The 22,355-nt window shown below is 46.1% G+C and overlaps 6 non-coding genes across 6 annotated transcripts; 3 read left to right on the top strand and 3 right to left on the bottom strand.

Moving 5' to 3' along the window:
- The first annotated feature begins 449 nt into the window (after positions 1-449).
- On the top strand, positions 450-616 carry LOC119097808 (U1 spliceosomal RNA). Its single transcript, XR_005094187.1, has one exon. It is a non-coding gene; the product is annotated as a U1 spliceosomal RNA (small nuclear RNA).
- A 3,164-nt stretch (positions 617-3,780) lies between these two features.
- On the bottom strand, positions 3,781-3,894 carry LOC119097811 (U5 spliceosomal RNA). The gene has a single exon (XR_005094190.1). It is a non-coding gene; the product is annotated as a U5 spliceosomal RNA (small nuclear RNA).
- A 6,656-nt stretch (positions 3,895-10,550) lies between these two features.
- Positions 10,551-10,665, top strand: LOC119097814 (U5 spliceosomal RNA). The gene has a single exon (XR_005094193.1). It is a non-coding gene; the product is annotated as a U5 spliceosomal RNA (small nuclear RNA).
- Positions 10,666-11,109: 444 nt separating this feature from the next.
- On the bottom strand, positions 11,110-11,276 carry LOC119097817 (U1 spliceosomal RNA). The gene has a single exon (XR_005094196.1). It is a non-coding gene; the product is annotated as a U1 spliceosomal RNA (small nuclear RNA).
- A 2,372-nt stretch (positions 11,277-13,648) lies between these two features.
- Positions 13,649-13,762, top strand: LOC119097810 (U5 spliceosomal RNA). Its single transcript, XR_005094189.1, has one exon. It is a non-coding gene; the product is annotated as a U5 spliceosomal RNA (small nuclear RNA).
- A 450-nt stretch (positions 13,763-14,212) lies between these two features.
- Positions 14,213-14,379, bottom strand: LOC119097809 (U1 spliceosomal RNA). Its single transcript, XR_005094188.1, has one exon. It is a non-coding gene; the product is annotated as a U1 spliceosomal RNA (small nuclear RNA).
- Between the last annotated feature and the right edge of the window lie 7,976 nt (positions 14,380-22,355).

The raw sequence follows: 22,355 nt of genomic DNA, 5'->3' as shown, positions 1-22,355 counted from the left end.
CATCAACGCATCGTAAAGACCGTCTGGAGGAGAAGGTGCTAGCCCGTTTACGAATCGGACACACTACACTCACACATAGTTACATATACTTAAGTCAACCCCGTCCTCACTGTCAGCCGTGCGATCATCCACTTTCGGTTAAACATATTGTTATTGAGTGCACAAAATATCAACAGCACCGCAAAGATATGCAGGCTTTCTGTCGTAACCAAAATATCGAGTTTTCTTTAAAAAACGTCCTTGGCGATGACCATCCTGAACTGCTTAACATTGTCTTTAACTTTCTCAGACTTGCCGGTTTCCTTCAAGCTTTGTAAATGTCAATAAACGTACACTTTTCTTCACATACATAATTACACCAATTTAAAATAACATCATCCAGGCGTGAAATGGTCTGAACAGGCCGAAACGCCTCAAACAAATAAATGAAATGAAAAATGGCGGAACTCATACTTACCTGGCTCAGGGGATACCGTGATCACGAAGGCGGTTCCCCCAGGGCGAGGCCCTTCCATTGCACTTCGGTTGGGTTGACCCCTGCGATTACCCCAAATGTGGGTAACTCGGGAGTACAATTTTTGTTAGCGGGGTAGGTTGCGTTCGCGCTCCAACCCTACTTACCCTCAAGTGAGACAATTCCGCTCGGGAGGAGCGAAAGCGCTCCGCACGAGTGGGGTGCGTTAAGCACATGGGAACCACACTTACCCTGTTTACGTGGGCAGCTGTGATTGGAATTGAGCCGGGACCCGTCCTCGATCCGAACTATCCGGCCCATGTATACACTCACGCGCCGTTCCGCTGATTCGAATTGTGCGCCGGAGGAAATCCCTTCCCGTGAGAGGATCATCCGTTCAGGAAGGGATTTCGTCCGAATTATCGGCCGTCAGCTGTCTAAACAAAAAAAAAAAGAAAAATGCCTGGCGCACGCAGTTCTGTTCATGGCCATTTCAGCTTTGTTTGGTGTTGCCGCTTTTCCACGGGTTTTTAGCTATTGCTCGAGACGGTCCAAGTCCAAGATGGTAAGGGAAAAGAGAAAGAAGGTGAAGTTGACACCATGCTGCTAAAACTACTCTTATTATTGAGGGCCTTGAGTGGCTAGCAGCACAGAAATGCTCACGTAATTTAGCCTTGCTAGGCGCTTGATCTATGCAGACAGCAGGCGTCGGCGGTGTTTCGTGTTATCTTTCCGCCTAAAGGTTAGGTTAATTTACATCTGGGGCAGGCTCCATGCTTCCAAAAGCCAGATGGAGGTAATATGGTCATGTTATATAGCTTTGACTTGTTCTCATTTTAACTTTTGGATTGCTCAAAATTCTTGCAGAGAATGCCTCCAAGTTTCTTTCATTAAGTTAATACCTAAAGGCCCCAGGAGTGTTTTTGCAGATGTTCCTTAATTAGGATGCTGGTTGCTTGTTAGTTAAATTTGTGTGAGAAAGGTAGCTTAAAAATTGCTGCATGACATGACGGATGAACAAATATAGATCATTGCAGTCAGCTTGGAATGTGAACTTCTTTAATGGTAGGACCGAAATTGCCCAATGACGGGGTCAGAACAGCAAGAAAGCAAATGTGAACACTGGATGAAAATGGTTGTCATCATTACTCTGCTAAGTCCAAGTTTGTGTGTTCCATGTGCAGGAAAACAGTGCATAAACTAACACCTAGCACGATGGCACATGCTGCATGGAGAACACGTCTGTGTTGCATATCATCACCTGTTTTGTACTGGTGATTAAATATGTCACCTTGGTGCTTTTTGTGATGGGTGTCTTTGCAGGCCATGAGGTAGGTACTTCAACTGTTCAACAATTCTTGCAGGGAGTACCAATAGTTTCTTTCATTAAGTGAATACATAAATGCCCCAGGATTGATTTTGCAGACATTCCTCCTGTGACTTGAACATTTGGTTGACCACCTATTGGCAGGAGGGATGTGCTGGATATTGGTGACTGGCTCGTCAAGGAAATATGAAGTTACATCACACGGGTAGAGCAAATGGCAAGGAAGCGGGGGCTGGAATATTTGTTTTTGATGCGATTAGGCTGTTTGTTGCTTGTCGGTTTAATGTGTGTGAGATAGGTAACTCAATAATTCCTGCATGATGCAAAGGATCACCGAATATAGGCAATAGATCATTGCAGTCAGTGCAGAATGTGAACTATTTTTAATGATGGGACCAAAATTGCCCAGTGATGGTTCCAAAATGTCAAGAAAGCAAATGTGAGCACTGGATGAAAATAGCTGTCATCAGTACTCTGTCAAATCCAGGTTTGTGCATTTCATGTGGAAGAAAACAGTGCATAAACTAAGTAAACCGAACATAATGCCACATGATGTGCAGAGAACATCTGTGGTGCACATCATTACCTGTTTTTGTACTGGTGAGTAAATATGTTACCTTGGTGCTTTCTTGTGACATGTATCTTTGCAGCCATGAGGTGGATAATTGAGCTGTTGTTATAATTAATCATTTGTTATGAATTTTGAGCCCAGATTGCTTTTGTCATGACAGCTCTGGGGCTGGTTCACATGTTATGATCTTTGGACTGTGCGAACACAGCTGTTTGTGCCACCTAGCCATCAGTCCATATCAGCCAATGCTGTTGACTGCAAAGATATCAAAGCAGTATTTCAACCCTAGTATGTCAAGAAAGCAAATAGCTGCATTCTGACTTGCCAGTCCATGCCAAGTCTAAATGGCAATGCTGCCCTCAGGTACCGACGATGCATTGGATGGGGAAAGACAACATAGTTACACAATTTTTGCCACTAACTATGTAGCATTCATGAGTCATTTCTGTAGCTTAGCTCACTGTTGCAGGCTGCTCATAAATGCATTAGTGTGGGAGTAGGTAATGTGTTTCTTGGGCTGCGCAAAGTAGATGACATGATGCTGGGTGGCATACTGATATGAGTGCGGTAAGTTTGTGAGTGTCATTGGCCAGTACAAGAAAATACTGATTTCCTGCTAGCCAAAGTTTCCCGCTAGTAAGAATTTACATATGACACTGCTTATGTGATAGATTTGGCAGTGCTGACTGCGCAACTCTTGTGTTTCAAGTGCTATGGCTTGTGCTGTGGCTATAAAGCCTATGAGTCCCGCACAGATCATTTTTCCAACGGAGTCCATCTTCCTCCTCGCCCTCAAAGCTGTCTCGCGCCCACCATAGCTCGTGACATTCGCCATCCATACGCAGAGTACCGGCTTTTTTCTTCTTGTTTTGTTCAGTTCGCCTCAAAAGCGCAGTTTTCGCCCATAATCCGTTCCTTGATTCGAACTATCGACCGTTAATTCGACGTAAAGCCGCTTTCGCCCATGTAAACGCCCCTCGCCGAGAGGGTTAACGTCGCATGATCCGTTCCGATCTTAGTTCGAATTATCCTCGGATGTAAACCGGGTAACTGGACATATTCAGATAAGGTTGTCCGACGGGCGGAGACGCTCTGTAACGTTGTTCGTGCCGTAAGGAGCGTACGATATAAAGCACGTTCACCTGTTCATCTGACACATAGAGAGTGCGGACAGTGGTGGTCCCATTTGTAAACGTAACACTGAGACAACCTAGACACACAAGCCCGCCATGGTGCCTCTCAGGATTTCAATATGCCAGCTGATTTGTTTTGTGGGACTCTTCGAGCATGAATACAGACCGCTGAAAATTTTGTGAGCCCAAACAGACGCCAAGTGACGCCTACATGCCTTGCCTTGCATCTGTCGCCTCCGAGCACCTCGCTGAAGCTTTACCAATACCGTTGTGATTGCCTCCTCACATGTGACGTGGCCACCGTACGGTGGCCGTAAGAAATTCGCGAATACTCATTTGAGTGTTCCCCTCCACGGAAATCTTTAGTAAAAGGCGAAAGATTTGTGCGTTTTGAAGGGAAACCAGAGATCCCGCCTGGCGCGTCAACTGGGAAACCGAGCATGTGTGCTGTGGATGCCTATCACTAGTTTATAGCGTGGCGCGACCGTTTCGTGTCCTTCTACCTAATGCTTGGACCGGTGCATACACGTGCGTGGTATGCGTTTGTACGCTCATGGATAGAAGTTTAGAACCACGCGCGGCTACTCTGGAAAATGTTGCAAAATCTTGAAGACTGGCAAAACAAGTTGTCAAGTTGATGTCGGTCACCTAGTGGCAGACACGAGAACTGAACGTTTGCAGCGATCATTTGTGTTTGGTGGTTTTGACTTGTATGACGGCTTGTTGCGCCGCGACGAAATGGTGCTGCCCCGTCTCCCGGCAGCCTCAAGCCTGCGTTCAAGGTCAAACGGCCGTCCGCACGTGTGATGGGCCGCAGTGTTTCATTGTTGCCGACCGGTTGTGGCATCTCGCACCGACCTGTGGACAAAGGCGGGTCGGAAGTCGGAGCGACCCGGGAGTGGTTTTACATGCCGACTTGTGTTCGACTCGAGTTGATTCATTGTTCGGCTCATCACTCAATCGTCTTTGAGTGAGGCGTGAGCTGAGTGCACTCGTCGGGAAAAGTTCTGCTTTGAGTGGTGAGCTGAATTACATTGCCTGCAAATTTCATACGCTGAATCGTGAGCCAATCATTTCTGACAAAGTTGTGTTACGCCGTTTAGTCATGGCGTGCCAATGCTGTCGTGTCATCATATGACTCAAATGAGAACGGTCACATGAGGAAACAGCAGGTTCCTGACAAACCAACAAACCATTTGAGAGTGTTGAGGCGAACAGCGTGCAGTTGCAGTATGCGTTGGTTGCGCAGTTTTTCATCCGCTTTTTTGCAAACTCATTACAAGCGCGTGGGTTGGCGGCCGTCTGTGGTAGGTGGATGGGCGTGCGGTTTTAATTGACTGTTTGTTGCATCCGTGGCAATTATTGCGAGCCGTGGTCAATGCTAGGTACGTCATGTCCATGTTCGAGTTGGTCTGCGTAGGACATAGGAAGTGGGAGCTTTGCTGATCTATAGACCGGTACGATTCTGGTACTCGTTTCTCATTCCCAGTGTTGCTGAAAGGCGATACCATTCAACATTCACCCACTTTATTTTTCACATTTCCATACATGGTTTATCATATGCCTAGGTGGCAACACAGGCTGCTTGCCACTGGGCATCTTAGTCTGGTGGGTGCAGGATTTGTGCTCTTGCAGATGTCAATACATGGCTCCTAACCGAAGCAGCAAGTCTCAAGGTGTTGCACCTTCTGGTTTGATTTTGTCCTGACACAAAGAGGGAAAAATGAGTTTTTCTAACAGCTGTTCTTGTTGCATCATGATGTAGTACCTAGTCGCAATCCTGGGGTACAAAATCTCCTGGTATACATTATGCCAGCAAACGTTAAGTTTTCCGACACTGGTTGTGCTTATCCTTGCTGGCTCGCTGCTGTTTACGCGTGTCCAATTCCAATTTAAAAGAGATTGACAGCGTCCAGACTCGTTTGAACAGCCGCTTCTGAGAAAAACAAGCACTCCTTTGTCCCTCGTGAATGATTCCACCTATGTGCTAACGTTTTGCCTACCTTATCGGCACATTGCTCCCGAAGTCCTTGCTCAAAATCGTTAGGGCGCCTTTCTCATCAATTCTTTGGCACGCTACACCACAGTTGCGCTCTAGGCAATGTTAGCCGGAGGCCAAGGGAGGAAGCCTGTCAACACTTGTTAGGTGTTGGTATTTGTTTCTTCTAATAGGAATACACAGGACACAAAAACTTTCTGCAAAGAAGACAGCAGCCTTATTCTGATTAATATTCGCAAGTTGCGTGGGTATATCTCTTGGCCGGTGTTGTGTTTTGTTTGAATTGGTGCACTCCGTTTGTCTGCATGTTTTTGCATGTTTGGAGTAGCATTGCATTCCGTATCCTTACCCCAGAATTGACATCTGGTTTTCACAATTGGGGAAGCTGTACTTCAATACAGGCATAGCTGCCCCATTTAATAAACCACGGTCATGAAACAACACGGATGGGCAGGTATGTTTGGTATTATAGCTTGAAAGCATTACAGCAGAGTATCATTGTTTTAAACATAAGATGTTTAAATGATATAAGCTGAAAAGTGATACATTGTGCGATACAGCCTTTTTCCAAACAGCTGAAGTTAAATGTTCTTGTCACCAGGTCATAAAGTATGTAGACAACCATCAATTTGGAACACATGACCACTGACCCAAACTCTGTTCCTGCAACCGCTGTGACACCCTGTCATCAAATACCAGCTTTGCACCCATCATACCGGATATATGTGTGCACCAGTAATGTGACATGTTGACAAGAAAGGACATGCAACATCTGAGTGTGGCATAAGCGGGCATGAAATGCATAGTAATTATGTTGATAAGTCATGGAGTTCGTTTGGTAATGAACCTACACTCATTCGTACATGACACCTTGAAATATTAGATCCTTTTATCCGAAATTGGTGGCAACCTTGAACCGAGTTCAGCGTTTTACGAAGCACATGAGGTGGAAATGTCGCCGCGAATGTCGCTGGTACACCAGGTATGTTCAGTGCATCATTTTCCCATTTGGAATTACACAAGGGATCTTCGAATGCGTACAGCTTTTACCGCCAGTGTTAGCCTTATCCGCACGAGACTGTAGCAACCAAAACAACGGCCATGCATGTGGCGCACAGTTACTCGCCACATGTAAGCCGGTGCATTCGTCATTCCCTCCTCACTGATTGATTTAGCTGTCAGGAATGTATTTGTTCACGCATGACCATCGGTTGGATTGATAACAAAAAATAAATTGAAGCTGTTGCAAAACCCAAATGCATATTACACAACCAAAATGAACCATAGATAGTTGCCAAATTCCCTTAGGCGTGTATTTAGAAATAAAGCAAGCAAGAGTATGTGAGGGTGGGTTGTTATGCCAGTCAGGTTTTTATAACAATGTTTTTGCGACTTGCCACGGTACGCGACCATAATGCTCATCTGTTCATATCCACCATTTTCCTTTCTTCATACATTCTGGATGCATGCCACTGAGATACATTAAACTCCGATGCATATCATGTCACACGTCTAACTATTGTAAAAACGCTTTGACAAAATTCGCTGAAGTAACATCAAAGGGAAGAAACAACCCACGCTGCCATCTCGTGGCAATCGCAAACACCTTAAAGGGAGTATCCCCCTTTGTGTACTTTTCACTTATTGTTACATCATCCGCGTCCGATTTGATCAGTAATACTAACTTCTCAAGACTTCTAAACAGCTCAGAACTTCGATTTGAAGTAATCGGCCCTGCGCGAGAAATCTCATTTGACTCCCTGCTCACCACTATGAAAGTAGTACACTCCATTAACTCTGCTTTTTCACTGAATACGTTTTTACACCTAGGAGCCACACTCGACCACCGTATTCGTATGCTTAAAGTTCGTTGGGGGTGTCACGTTCCAAAAACTGGTCGCTATGTTACCGTGAACTCATGCAGGAGTCGGTTTTCTGCGTTGCCGCCGACGCGAGAGTCACTTTCGGGTGGCCGAATGCTACAACGACCACCAAGTGGGGTGTCACGTAATTGACACCCTGTGGGGGGGGGGGGAGTCGCGAACCTCCAAGCTATCAATTGCAGACTCCCATAAGTTTTCCTTTGACCCCACAGCATCCGGGAACTTTCGAAAAGCGGAGGCTGACCACCCGACATTGATAATCACGCTTTCATAAGGGGCTTGACGCCCTCACTAGGAGTTGCCTGGCACATGCCCAGACATCCCTGTCGCCATTACGCTTCTCTCTTTGCCATTCATGCTTTAGTGAGCAGCTCTGGGAGCTCAAGACATCACTGGGTAAGAACATTTACCTGTTCATTCTTGACTGTACTATGCAAAGCTTGTGGAATGATGAATATCCAGAATGCACTGGCATGTGCTTTAGCGCTGCGGTATGGAATGCTGTCTAGTCTGGGCGTAATCACTACACCATTGACCGCTTTCGTGTGGGACTGGTGTGCAGATTTGTTCATATTGGCCCATCCAACCATGTCATTCCCAATGTTTTATTCCAAGATGCCGACCAATTATGCACTGTTACCTTAATCATTGTTCACAATTCTTTAAAACATGATGAGGGAATTGCACAGTGATGCAGCTAAGGAGGGGGAGGGGGGGGGGAGCAGTTCCTTCCCCTAGGCCCACATTCTTGCGATATAGACCGATTCAGATAGAAACTATTAAGGCTCTGCCCAAGCTATCAATGTGTAGCTGCATCCTCCCCACGCTATGCCCCTTTGACAATCCTGGTTGTACCACCTGTGATTGTGCTTGGCGCAGGAACAGCTTTAATGAGTAGACAACAGGCAATAATTATCAGTGCTTCAGAAAACAGTGCTTCAATTTAGGGAAGGTACCCACCACACTTTGGCCATTTTATAGAAATTCCCACCTTGGCTTAGGACCCAAGTGTTGGATTGTGTCAGAAACCACCACGATGTCAATTGGAGTAACACATGTTATTGTGAGATGGCATATTCAGGCAGTTTGTCACCAATTTTTGATCCCCAGACATGTTTACATTGCTCATTGGATTAAATGATACATATTTACACAAGTTATCACATCTGTCCTTTAAGAGTCAATTGACTCCTGATTTACAAGGTTGAGATATGTGCATAATTAACCGTGGCACGACTGCCTAAGACATCTTGAATTGCATTTACGGTCTATGTCTTACACATAGGTTAGTATTTTAATTATGTATGCAATATTTTTGTGATACATCATTTACATGCGACCGTAAAGCTTACATTAAATTAGGTACCCGTGGAAAGTGATACCTTAATGTTGATAACTAAAAATATAACAGCTTCACTATACTTCGCTATATGTATGCACATACATATATATATATATATATATATATATATATATATATATATATATATATATATATATTATAATACAAATATAATAGCTTCTCTGCACCCATTATTCATTGAGAGTTAAACGAAGCCATGTGGCCCACCTCTCCATCCTTGTCATAATCAGATTCTGAATACAAGATGATGAGATGTCCCTAAGAGCTCCTGTCGTGTAGATATGCATGTTGTCTGTTATTTAAATATCAGTTAATGAACACTTTCATATTGCGGCAAAAGGTAACAATAAAGGCCATGACCACATCTACCCAGTGTTGGAAACTTGACGTTTGCTGGTATAATGTATACCAAGGAGATTTTGTACTCCAGGATTGCGACTAGGTAAAATGAAATATTTTGTACTCCATCATGATGCAACAAGAACAGCTGTTAGAAAAACTCATTTTTCCCTCTTTGTGTCAGAACAAAATCAAACCAGAAGGTGCAACACCTTGAGACTTGCTGCTTCAGTTAGGAGCCATGTATTGATATCTGCAAGAGCACAAATCTTGTACCCACCAGACTAAGATGCCCAGTAGCAAGCAGCCTGTGTTGCCACCTAGGCATATGATAAACCATGTATGGAAATGTGGAAAATAAGTGTGTGAGTGTTGAATGGTATTGCCTTTCAACGATACTGGGGAATGAGAAACGAGTACCAGAATCGTACCGGTCTATAGATTAGCAAAGCTATCACTTCCTATGTCCTACGCAGACCAACTCGAACATGGACATAACTTAACCTAGCATTGACCACAGCTCGCAATAATCGCCACGGATGCAACGAACAGTCATTTAAAACCGTACGCCCAACCACCTACCACAGACGGCCGCCAACCCACGCGCCACGCGCTTGTAATGAGTTTGCATAAAAGCAGATGAAAAACTGTGCAACCAATGCATACTGCAGCTGCACGTTGTTCACATCAACACTCTCAAATGGTTTGTCAGGAACCTGCTGTTTCCTCATGTGACCGCTTTCATTTGAGTCATATCATGACACGACAACATCGACACGCCATGACCAAACGGCGTAACACAACTTTGTCAGAAATGATTGGCTCACGATTCAGCGTATGAAATTTGCAGGCAATGTAATTCAACTCACCACTCAAGCAGAACTTTTCCCGACGAGTGCACTCAGCTCACGCCTCACTCAAAGACGATTGACTGATGAGCCGAACAATGAATCAACTCGAGTCGAAATTAAGTCTGCATGGCAAACGACTTCCGGGTCGCTCCGACCTCCGACCCGTCTTTGTCCACAAGTCGGTGCGAGATGCCACAACCGGTCGGCAGCAATGAAACACTGCGTCCCATCACGCGTGCAGAAGGCCGTTTGACCTTGAACGCAGGCTTGAGGCTGCCGGGAGACAGGGCAGCACCGTTTCGTCGTCGCGGCGCAACAAGCCGTCATACAAGCCAAAACCACCAAACACAAATGATCGCAGCAAACGTTCAGTTCTCGTGTCTGCCACTAGGTGACCGACATCAACTTGACAACTTGTTTTGCCAGTCTTCAAGATTTTGCGACATTTTCCAGAGTAGCCGTGCGTGGCACTTAACTTCTATTCATGGGCGTAGAAACGGATTCCACGCACATGTATACACCGGTCCAAGCATTAGGTAGAAGGACACGAAACGGTCGCGCCACGCTATAAACTAGTGATAGGCATCCACAGCACACATGCTCGGTTTCCCAGTTGACGCGCCATGCGAGATCTCTGGTTTCCCTTCAAAAACGCACAAATCTTTCGCCTTTTACTAAAGATTTCCGTGGAGGGGAACACTCAAATGAGTATTCGCGAATTTCTTACGGCCACCGTACGGTGGCCACGTCACATGTGAGGAGGCAATGACAACGGTATTGGTAAAGCTCCAGCGAGGTGCTCGGAGGCGACAGATGCAAGACAAGGCACGTGGGCACCACTAGGCGTCAGTTGGGGTTCACAAAATTTTCAACGGTCTGTACTCATGCTCGAAAAGAGTCCCGCAAAAACAAATCAGCTGGAATATTCAAACCCTGAGATGGCTTAGGTGTCTAAGTTGTCTCAGTGTTGTTTGTTTAGAAATGGGACCACACTGTCTACTCTATGTGTCAGGTGAACGTGCTTTATACCGTACGCTCTTTACGGCACGAACAACGTTACAGAGCGTCTCCGCCCGTCGGACAACCTTATCTGAACTGCGTCCATCGTGATTCCCGTGTGCTCAACGCACTCCACTCGTGCGGAGCGCTTTCGCTCTTCCCGCGCTGACTTGCCTCACTTGAGTGTAAATAGGGTTGGAGCGCGAACGCAACCTACCCCGCTAACAAAAATTGTACTCCCGAGTTACCCACATTTGGGGTAATCGCAGGGGTCAACCCAACCGAAGTGCAATGGAAGGGCCTCGCCCTGGGGGAACCGCCTTTGTGATCACGGTATCCCCTGAGCCAGGTAAGTATGAGTTCCGCCATTCACATTTGGCACTACATCGTCCTTGGCAAGGCACGACGGCGCGCAATCAATGTATTCATCTGTCCACATCTCTCAAGTTCTGCTCTCTTCATGTTCTGCATTAGACGGTCGTTGCAACACATTTCAAACACCCTGCACGACTCATCAAACGCTTCTCGGTCGTCCAGCAGCACTTTCGAAATTCGCTGAAGCAACCTGTCACCAAAAAGCCACGTACAACACCATCTAGTGACGACTGAGGTAACCTCCTGGAATCCGCACACGAACGCTTGCTTAATGAGCAAACAGCTGGCAAAACAGACAAATACACGGTGCAATATTTTCGTTTTAATGCTAAATTCGCGAGGAAGAAAACAAACCGGCCCCGTGCCTCGCACCACTAAACATGCCTTTAAACGACTCAAATGACTATTTCGCTTTGCCATCTGTTGAGCAAGTTGCGTATCCTTGGTTCCAAGTCCGCCACCTAGGGCTGCAATACTGTAAGGTGGCTGTCAGTTGGGCTGCTTATCAGCCGTCGCGTTCGCAGTAGCTGTTAGCGGAGACGCCGCACGACAAGCGTCACAACGACTCGCTGTGTTCGGCCACGTGAGACACATCCATTCGCTGTGACAGCTTCACTTAAGGGTCACGTATCTATAGCTGGCAGCACTGATGAACGTCTTCTTCGCTCTAGAAAGCTCGGATCGATAGTATGGGTGTTGGAACTGCCCCCTACGGCACGTCTTCTGGCTCCCCTACAGCACGCTTTCCGGATGGGGGACGATATGACGGAGCACCCTGACGGTCTCAGCGTGACGTCTTGAGGAACTCGATCCGGGCAGAAACGGACTGGAACGCCGAATGCTCTTGGCGACTCAGATCTGATAGCCTGTTCACGTTGATGAGAAAATGACGACCAGCGTGAGAGGAAAGGCCTGCCGTCACGTCTTCATAGATGCCGGAAGGCGCAGAATCAGCCATCAGCCGCTCGTTTTCATTCCTTCTTTGTCGCGAGGACACGGTTGCTCGACTGCCAGCGCCAACAGCAGGCACGTTGCAGGTTGTTCAGACGCACATTTTTACGCACCGGGGATGGGGGAGGGGGCCAATACTACTGGTATCATTGTTTCTAATAGGTAGAAGTCATGTTGTTCAGTTGTATGTGGTTTACCTTACGAAAGAACGTTGCGTAAAAAGTCCACGTGTTCTCATAGTTGCATCGCTTTCTGCCTACAACCAGCAAAACTTCCTTGTTCGCGTCTTGCCACGTCACTGGAGCGGCATTATGACTGACGTGTACAAGTAATTGGTTTTGCGTGTGACCGTTCACTGCGACGTTGGATTCCCCATCGTGTTCGCCCTTTCTGTCAGGATGAGGGGCAGGCGTGGCCATATAGTTTGAGAAGTGTTGTCAAGTCTCAAAGAAAATGCTCCACAGTTGTATGACGTTTTGAACTGAAACAGCCATCTTGAGGACCTTTTGACGCAGTTCACCGTCATGTCCTTTTTAAGACCCGAAACGCTCTGGCTTCTGAGTTACACGCCTGCAAAAGTGCAAAAAGGTTCATTGGGAGCCAATTTCAAATTGCCTCGGCAATAATGATGTCATAGAAACGTCATGCGATCGCGGTCATCATACAGCCTGTTTTCTGCATATGGTCAAAACAGCATGGCCGCTGGTACATTTCGCAAAAGTGAACATGCGGCACGTATGATACCATGCGCGGAAGATGATTGGCTGTTAGTAAGATTTTGCTGCTGAATGCGTGTCGCGAACGTAAGCGTGAGCACTTCGGGTTGTGCGGCACTCGTGAACAGGCCATTTTCCCGATTTCTAGGCCGCAGGTCAATGTTTTATACTTGTGAACCCGTGAAAGAAAACAAAATGCATCACCTAACGCGTAACATGTGTTACGCGAGAACATGTCGGTGCGAGATGCCACAAGCGGTCGGCAGCAATGAAACAATGCGGCCCATCACGCGTGCAGGCGGGCCGTTTGACCTTGAGCGCAGGCTTGAGACTGCCGGGAGACGGGGCCAGCACCGTTTCCGCCGCGGCGTAACAAGCCGTCATACAAGTCAAAACCACCACACAAATAAATCGCAGTAAACCTTCAGTTCTCATGTCTGCCACTAGGTGGCCGACATCAACTAACAACTTGTTTTGCCAGTCTTCAAGATTTTGCAAAACATTTTCCAGAGTAGTCACGCGTGGTTCTTAACTTGTATTTATGGGCGTACAAACGGATTCCACGCACATGTATGCACCGGTCCAAGCATTAGGTAAAAGGACACGAAACGGTCACGCCACGCTATAAACTAGTGATAGCCATCCACAGCACACATGCTCGGTCTCCCAGTTGACGCGCCAGGCGGGATCTCTGGTTTCCCTTCAAAACGCACAAATCTTTCGCCTTTTACTAAAGATTTCCGTGGAGGGGAACACTCAAATGAGTATTCGCGAATTTCTTACGGCCACCGTACGGTGGCCACACCACATGTGGGGCGGCAATGACAACGGCGCTGGTAGAGCTCCAGCGCGGTGCTCAGAGGCGATAGATAAGACACGGCACGTGGGAACCACTATGCGTCAGTTGGGGCTCATACAATTTCAGCGTCCTGTACTCATACTCGAAAAGAGTCCCACAAAACAAATCAGCTGGCATATTAAAATCCTGAGAGGCATAATGGCGGGCTGATGTGTCTAAGTTGTCTCAGTGTTTAGAAATGGGACCACCACTATCTGTACTCTCTACGTGTCAGGTAAACGTGCTTTATACATTACAGCTCTTTACGGCACGAACAACGTCACAGAGCGTCTTCGCCCGTCCGACAACCCTATCCTGAACACGTCCGTCGTGGTTCTCATGTGCTTGACGCACTCCACCCGTGCGTAGCGCTTTCGCTCTTCCCTGCGCGATTTGTCTCAATTCAGTGTAATTAGGGTTGGAGCGCGAACGCAACCTACCCCGCTAACAAAAATTGTACTCCCGAGTTACCCACATTTGGGGTAATCGCAGGGGTCAACCCACCGAAGTGCAATGGAAGGGCCCTCGCCCTGGGGGAACCGCCTTTGTGATCACGGTGTCCCCTGAGCCAGGTAAGTATGAGTTCCGCCACACACATGTGGCACTACATCGTCCTTGGCAAGGCCACGACGGCGCGCAATCAATGTATTCATCTGTCCACTTCTCTCAAGTTCGGCTCTTTTCATGTTCTCCATTAGACGGTCGTTGCAACACATTTCAAACACCCTGCACGACCCATCAAGCGCTTCTTGGTCGTCAAGCAGCACTTTCGAAATTCGCTGAAGCAACTTGTCACCAAAAGTCACGTACAACACCATCTAGTGAGGACTGAGGTAACCTCCTGGAATTCGCACTCTAACGCTTGCTTAATGAGCAGCAGCTGGCAAGACAGACAAATACACGGTGCAATATTTTCGTTTCAATGTTAAATTCGCAAGGAAGAAAACAAACCAGCCCCGTGCCTCGCACCACTAAACATGCCTTTAAACGACTCAAATGACTATTTCGCTTGCCATCTGTTGAGCAAGTTGCGTATCCTTGGTTCCAAGTCCACCACCTAGGGCTGCAATACTGGAAGGTAGCTGTCAGTTTGGGCTGCTTACCAGCCGTCGCGTTCGCAGTAGCTGTTAGCGGAGACGGCCCACGACAAGCGTCACAACGACTCGCTGTGTTCGGCCACGTGAGACACATCCATTCGCTGTGACAGCTTCACTTTAAGGGTCACGTGTCTATAGCTGGCAGCACTGATGAACGTCTTCTTCGTTCTAGAAAGCCTGGATAGATAGTATCGGTGTTGGAACTGTCCCTTACGGCACGTCTTCTGGCTCCCCTACAGCACGCTTTCCGGATGGGGGACGATATGACGGGGCACCCCGACGGTCTCAGCGTGACGTCTTGAGGAACTCGATCCGGGCAGAAACGGACTGGAACACCGAGTGCTCTTGGCGACTTAGATCAGTTAGCCGGCTCGATTGTCTCCTCTGGCAAATGCAAGACCAATCGGTCACGCATAGCCTGTTCACGTTGATGAGCAAGTGGCGACCAGCGTGAGAGGAAAGGCCTGCCGTCACGTCTTCACAGATGCCGGAAGGCGCAGAATCGGCCATCAGCGGCTCGTTTTTCCTTCCTTCTTTGCTGCGAGGACACGGTTGCTCGACTACCAGCGCCAGCAGCAGGCTTGTTCCAAGTTGTTGAACGCGGATGCTTCGCTTGTCCCAATTTTCCGTTGGCATATGGCGGACAGCCTCGAGGGTAATGATGAGCAGCATGCCCAGAGTATTGCCGGCGTGTCCGGAGAACAGCGTCCCACGAACTTCACGAAAGACGTGCACTGCTTCGTGAGCTGTCCTACCCTGGAGAGTGATGCTGGCAGGAAAGGAGCCGATGTGCGACGTGGGTTGACCGTCGGCAGCTGCCACGTCGTGCGGTCCGAAATTGTGACCTGATCTTTTTGCATGCCACCCTAATGCAGCACGACTGATCCCATGATGTTTATTTGTCGGCGCAGCCTTCAGGAATCACTTGTACATCTTGCTTTGTTTGGCTGAACCTGGTATTCCGAATCGCAGCGGTAGTAGGGGCTCGAAGATGAGGGGCGAACTCCTTTTCACGGCATTCAAAGAGTGGAGAACTTGACGCAGGCGCGTGTCGTTGCTTGGGCTCCCGGCGCGTGGCTGTCCAACATGAGGAGGTCGACTTCGGAACCTGGAACTGGGTTTCTTGTACTTCTTTGCGACATGTCTCGCTGTACTGGCCACCCCTAAAGGAAGTCTTGCACATTTCTAAGCGGGTTTGGAACTGAAACATCCATCTTCAACAGCACTCGATGCAGTTCAAAGACCTGCCTTCCTAAGATCTAAAATCGTCTAATTTCTCAGCTACACGTCCGCGAAGATGGAGGAAAACAATCAAAGCCAACAGTATTTCAGGGCCATCTTGACGTTCGTCACGTCAAAATAACGCTATTCAAGTCCTGTCATCCCATTCAGCCATGCGGCGATCAAGGCCCCCGATACGTATCCTGGTCGAGCCGACCATATCTGCCGTTCGTGAGCACGATTTCCAGACATGACGGCGATCAAATGCTCACAATCAATGTTATGCGAGGGTACGATGATCGCAGCAAACAATGCCGTATCAAAGAGCATATTTACTAAACAGAGAAATTGCGTTGTTCAAAGCAGCCTTTTCCGCAACAAATATTACAGCAAAAGCTATAAGTTACTGATACCATTGTTTCTAATAGGTAGAAGTCATATTGTTCAGTTGTATGTGATTTACTTGACGAAATAACGCCGCGCAAAAAGCCTACGTATTCTCATAGTTTCGGCGCTTGCTGCTACTACCTACAAGCGGCGGTATCGGCGGCGGACGCACCCACTGGGACTTCTGATAATGGTCTATAGGTGGCAGCACTGAGAGAGATACGCAGTTATTGAACGGGTAACGTTGGGCGCGCACATTAACAGCCTTATGTACTAAATCCTGTGAGGCAGAGCACTGATACAATAGTCTCTACAGAGTAAAACTGTATGCATCACTAGCGTGAGACTGTTAAGACCAGAACAATCAGATCTGAGCAAAATTTAATCGTTGTACCAGACGTGTGTTCGATAAATTTTTCCATAATCGATTCACCATTAATTCGTTACGCTTGTCGAACAATTCAGATCTTCTCGACATAATGATTTCGAGTTTGGGGAAAACGACTCTGTCTTGATTTACATGCCAAATTTAACGACTCAATTATTTCAGATTCCATCAAAATTATTAAACGGCTATATATGGCTCAAGTAGCCGCGATTGCTTTCGATCGGCGATCGCGGATAAAACCGCCATTGCGCACTGGAGGGTCGCCACCGGCACAATTCAAACTCAGCCGAAATCTGGCACCCAGAATCGTCTGCTGGTGGTTTCAACCAGCAGCCGAATTGTTTTCGACTCGAGCTGAATCGTGAATTGACTCATGGGTCAATCGTTTCTGGGATGGGTCGAGTGCTGGAATCGTTTCACTACTAAAGATCTCTTGGAGCCATGATCTAAATCACGTTCTTCACACATTTCATGTGCTAAATCGTGAGTCCAATCATTGCGAACAATGTTGTGTCAGTGAGTCATGTGGCACAAGCGAAAATGGCAGTGTCCTAGAATTGCCGACTTTGGGTATAAAGCAACACCCTAGGAAAAGGAATGTTTCACTCCTTTTCCCCATATTTTATGTGAATTTTTCACTCCTGCCTGACATTGTCTAATCGCACATGCCAAACCCCTATTTACTTTCCTGAGGTTTTCAGATGTCATCCAAACCGAGCTCACTTGAAACCACCAAGCATGAACGAGGTTTCGCAGAAACCTGGACACCAATGGCTATGTCCTGCCTTCACCTACATCTGAATCATGTCCCATGTATGCACAGAGCCAAGGGCGCCAGGTACCTCCAAGCCCAAGAACCCCAGCGACCCCAGCCGCTTGCACGCATTGAGTTTGGTTGTTTACAAAATGCATCACAATCTGCAGCTGTGCGCCCAAATGCCAAGGTTTTCACGCATCCCCTATTTTTTTGGTCCCACCATCACACCACGAAAGCAGAGCCTGGTGCAAAACACCAAAGGTCTGGATACGATAATTTCCCTCCACGATTCATTTTTCCCGATGAAACTTGACCACTTAATTGTCATCACTCCGAAATGCATGATGATTAAAAAGTTTCAAGAAATGTCTTGTAATGAAAACTTACAGGATGAATATCACCATTTGAGCACTTTCTATTAACAGATTTTCAGCAAATCAGCTGATAACAAAATTTTGCGAGAAAAGTACCTGTCTTTATATTTATTAGCTACTTTCGTTTTTCTTGGTATCATACCAATGTCATACCACTTTATTCGTCCTTCCTTTTCAATTGTCTTTAGAGGTACCATCTGCTGCTTAAAATGTTGCCCAATTTCTCTACAAGATGCTCCAACTGCAAACTTGTACGTATTTATACATGAATTGGATTAATTCGCCAGCCGCCCAACATGTTGATATGCACCCAAGCTGTGAACAATTCACAGGGAATGAAGGAGACAATTTGAAGCACGGAACTTATTTTTACCGCCATTTTCGCCTCTTAAAGCTTCGGTTAACCGTTTTCTTCATCATGGCGGTGCCCAATAATGATAATTCAAGCCTTCCGAGTGTCTCACTCACCATGCTTACCTGGCAAGGCATTAGCATGAGAAATAATGCTGCCATACATAGCCTTGGGACAGACCTGACGCAAGTAATACAGAAGTGTTGGATGGCGAAATCCTGCCCTCTGGAGATGTTTATCATGCACACCCCTACTTGTTTGCGCATTTAATCTCGAGGTTGGTGGGCATGATTGATATTTATATTTGGGGAGTAAGTCGGATGACTCGGTCTGCCAGCAGACAATGCAAAAGGTACTGAATTTTTGTTTTTGGGGAGCAGGAAGAAGCCAGTAAGTCTCCTGTGGACCAAGTAATTGCGTACAACTTGCCTGCTTTGTCAACACATTGATTGGTAACCAGTAGCCATTTTTTTGTTTAATGCATCGAGTTTTGCCATAAGACAAATTATGATGCCACAAGGCATGCAGTGGGTTTATTTTATTCCATACTCTTGGATATTTGCGCCAGATTTCTTAAAGTGGCCCCTTATGGCTGCTTTAACCACATGTTTCCTGTAGTTGTCATGGTTTGCTGACCGGCAAATGACTGTACTGTATATATGGACCATATTTTTGAGCACAGGAATACTCTAAGTTGTATAGCAATTATGAGTTATTAGTTGGTGTGTAACAAATAGTCAGACCACCCCATTTAAAATGTGAAGCCAAGATTTCAAACTTTGTCATTAAATATGAATAAACAAGCCAAAATGGATGCATTTGCTGCAGCTTAAAAGGCAAGCAGCAATACTAGCATGGTCATCTAAAAGTTGTGTTATTTTTGGAGAAGAGAGATTGTTTTATGGAGCATACCCATTATTGCCCTTGACATAGGTTAACCATGACAATCAAAATAAGTTGTTCAAAGTGATTTGAAGTGTTTTGATTTGTGTGTTGTCAACTTTGTCTGGTGTCAACAAGCATACACAAATGAATTGAATAAAAATGCGAGTTGAAACGAGCCAAAAACTAGCTTTAAATATAATGTTTTTTATCGCAAGTGCTGCTGTCAACAGATATGTGAGTTGAGATGATGTTCATCATATGGGCTACTCTAAGTTAGGTTAAGTTGGTCAAGTGCATGGCAAGTGGCAATAGGAATTGTGCAAGAATCAGTAACTCGCAACTGCTGCTGTGATACAAACAGGTTATACAGGATGAGATGATGTAAGGCCTCTTAAGGTTAGGCATGGCCTACTGTCGTGGAAATAAGCATTGGTATTTTGTAAGAAACAGTGACGAAATGTTGTTTTCCCTGACCCCATCTTAACAGAAGCCAGAAGTATGTGTCTTGTGGTTGACTTGGTGATGGGGTGATGTGTAGGAGTCCAAGGTTTTTTGTTCGAGTGTTTTATGCTTGTTGAATTTTCTGTTGCTATTTTGTTATTGAATTCCTTTGCTTTGTTTTGTTTTATAAGTGCTGTGGAACGGAACTGAAAAGTGCATCATCAACTTAGTGGTGTTAATAATTGGCTATGTTCATAATACTGTCATGAAATTACCATGCTCTGACACACTCCCGGTTGGCCGGCTAGATACCCTTTGCTCAGGTGGGGGGAGGGGGTCAATTTGACCCTCCCTCTGAGATCTCGGGAACTAAGAAAGCTAGAGACACCAAATTTACAGGGTGTCTTGACTTATACGTGAACTCACTAAGGTTAAGGTTTCAGCTTCCTAGGTTATGACCTTCAGGTCGAATAAGGTTAAACAAGGTCAAATTCTAGGTTGGTCTCCAAAGCGTCCCCAGAATCTAGGCAACTGTCTCTACGGAAAATTTCACAAGCCAATTTGAGGTCATTGACCTTGTTTGACCCTTTGAAGGTCATGGTGGCCAAAATGATACAAGACTTATCTGTGTTTTGCATTTGAATAAGCGACAAAGATTACATTAGGTAGTATGTTCCTAAAACAAACGTTCGACTCTGGCGATGTTAGATCAATGGCCTGTTCTGACCTGTAAGAAGTCAGTTGAAGATGTGTAATGCGGTTCCTGCTGTCAACAAATTCTAAATGAGCACCAGAATCTACCCTATACAGCAAGCCCTAGAGTAATAAATCAGGTTGGTTTGATCTTGATCTGACCATCATACCTGACCTTAGGTAAACGTAATTTGCTCATTCATACTTGTGGTGCCTAAGAAAGCATCTCAGAGGTGTACGCCCTCGTCAAACACTCCTTTGTTGTATGAGATTGAACGATTCCCTAGAAATTGCTTTCGCTGAAACCATGGGCTGATTTTGACCTGTCGTAGGTCAGCGACCTTACAAGGTACATTTAAAATTGGTATGTCAAACGATCCGCTATGCAATTTTCTACAGCTATGCAAAATTTGGCGCCGCTACGCCGCGCCGTTCAGAAACCATTTGGGAAAAGCCGTCGGGGGGGGGGGGTTAATTTGCCCCCACCCACCTCCAACCCGAGCGCGTGCTAATGTATTCTGTTACACTTTAATGGCCTAAGATGTTAAAAAACGAAATGGTCTTGTGAGGTTCCTGATATTACGTCCATGCCAACTTGAAATAGATGTTTGTTTTCTGAAGCATCAGTCCACGGGCTCATAAGTTCCTCTTTTTTAACTGGTTTTTCACTCCCGAGTGGTCTTTTACGAGGAATTTTTCACTCTCACCCTAGTTCAAAAGCGATTCTAGCTCCCTGGAAAATGGTAACACGCGGAAAACAGCACTCAGCATACCACAAAACTGACCATTTAGTGTTAAACGAACATCATGTAGCAGTTGAAATTAGTTTTTTGCAAAAACCGGCACAAAGTTTGCTACTGTAATTTCTAACTAGCAAGCACATTATTGTTCATTCTGAACTTCAGCTCGCTAAACTCAACTCAATAGAACCAGAGGATATGCGTGGTTTAAACACCCTACGTTTCTATATACTACCCTAAAATTAGTGACAGATCGTCTACTACTGATTAACATCAAGGACATGTGATATTGGGGTGAAATGAGGTTAAGGTATCCTGGTGGAAACGACAATTGACACAACTAGGTTAGGTTAGTTCTATACGTTAGTGATCGCTATCGCAAGATCTGCAAGCACATATTAAATCGTTGATAGAACCTGATCAATCACGACGGCATGGGTAGTGGCCGGCTATTAGAAATGAAATTACCTCGGTGTGAATGCACTTGCTGGCACCTGGCAGGTGCAGACTGCCAAATATCAGGCAAAACATGTGAGTTAGTCCTCAGCCGACTAAGCTGTGAGTCGAACAAAAACTCTGGCCAGCAGGGTGATCTCATATAGCACACATGCACGCCGATGCAATCACAAAAACATGTTAGCAAAGAGTTCATACTTACCAAATGTCCAAACTTTTGGGGAGGAACCGTAATCTAAGGAAAGTCAAATGAAAACGGCGGCATTACGCAACAGCCAGATTTTGGCTGAAATATCGGATTACGCCGAACGCCTACGCCCCAGAGCATCCGCACTCAAGCTGTACGGAAAATGCCACGCAGAAACAGAACGCCGTGACCGGAACAAAGAAACAACATTCACACTTATTTCCATCTAGGACAGAAAGGAAGATGATGACATCATTATGATCACGTATCCCAAAGGGTCTACAAACGCCATCCACGCAACAATTGACTTTCCTCATATAACCGGCTCCAAACCACGCGTCATTTGCACCTGTGCGACTAAAATGTACCCTGAAACCAAAGAAACGCTGACTTCTTACCATGAGCACGGTTCAATGATGAAGAACGACTTTAATGGCGAAGATCATTTCCATGGCAACTATGACAAGCCCATGAGGTTTAGCCGCCGCTGGCATCTCCGGCTACAAAACCCTTGACAAGCAAGCACACCAGGTTCATCACAGCACACACAGCAGGAATAGGACATGACTCCTCTCTCT

Source organism: Pollicipes pollicipes, unplaced genomic scaffold (genome assembly GCF_011947565.3).
Source record: "Pollicipes pollicipes isolate AB1234 unplaced genomic scaffold, Ppol_2.1 Scaffold_4434;HRSCAF=5215_pilon_pilon_pilon, whole genome shotgun sequence".
NCBI classification, from domain to species: Eukaryota; Metazoa; Arthropoda; class Thecostraca; order Pollicipedomorpha; family Pollicipedidae; genus Pollicipes; species Pollicipes pollicipes.
This window is presented reverse-complemented; position numbering and strand designations above follow the sequence as displayed.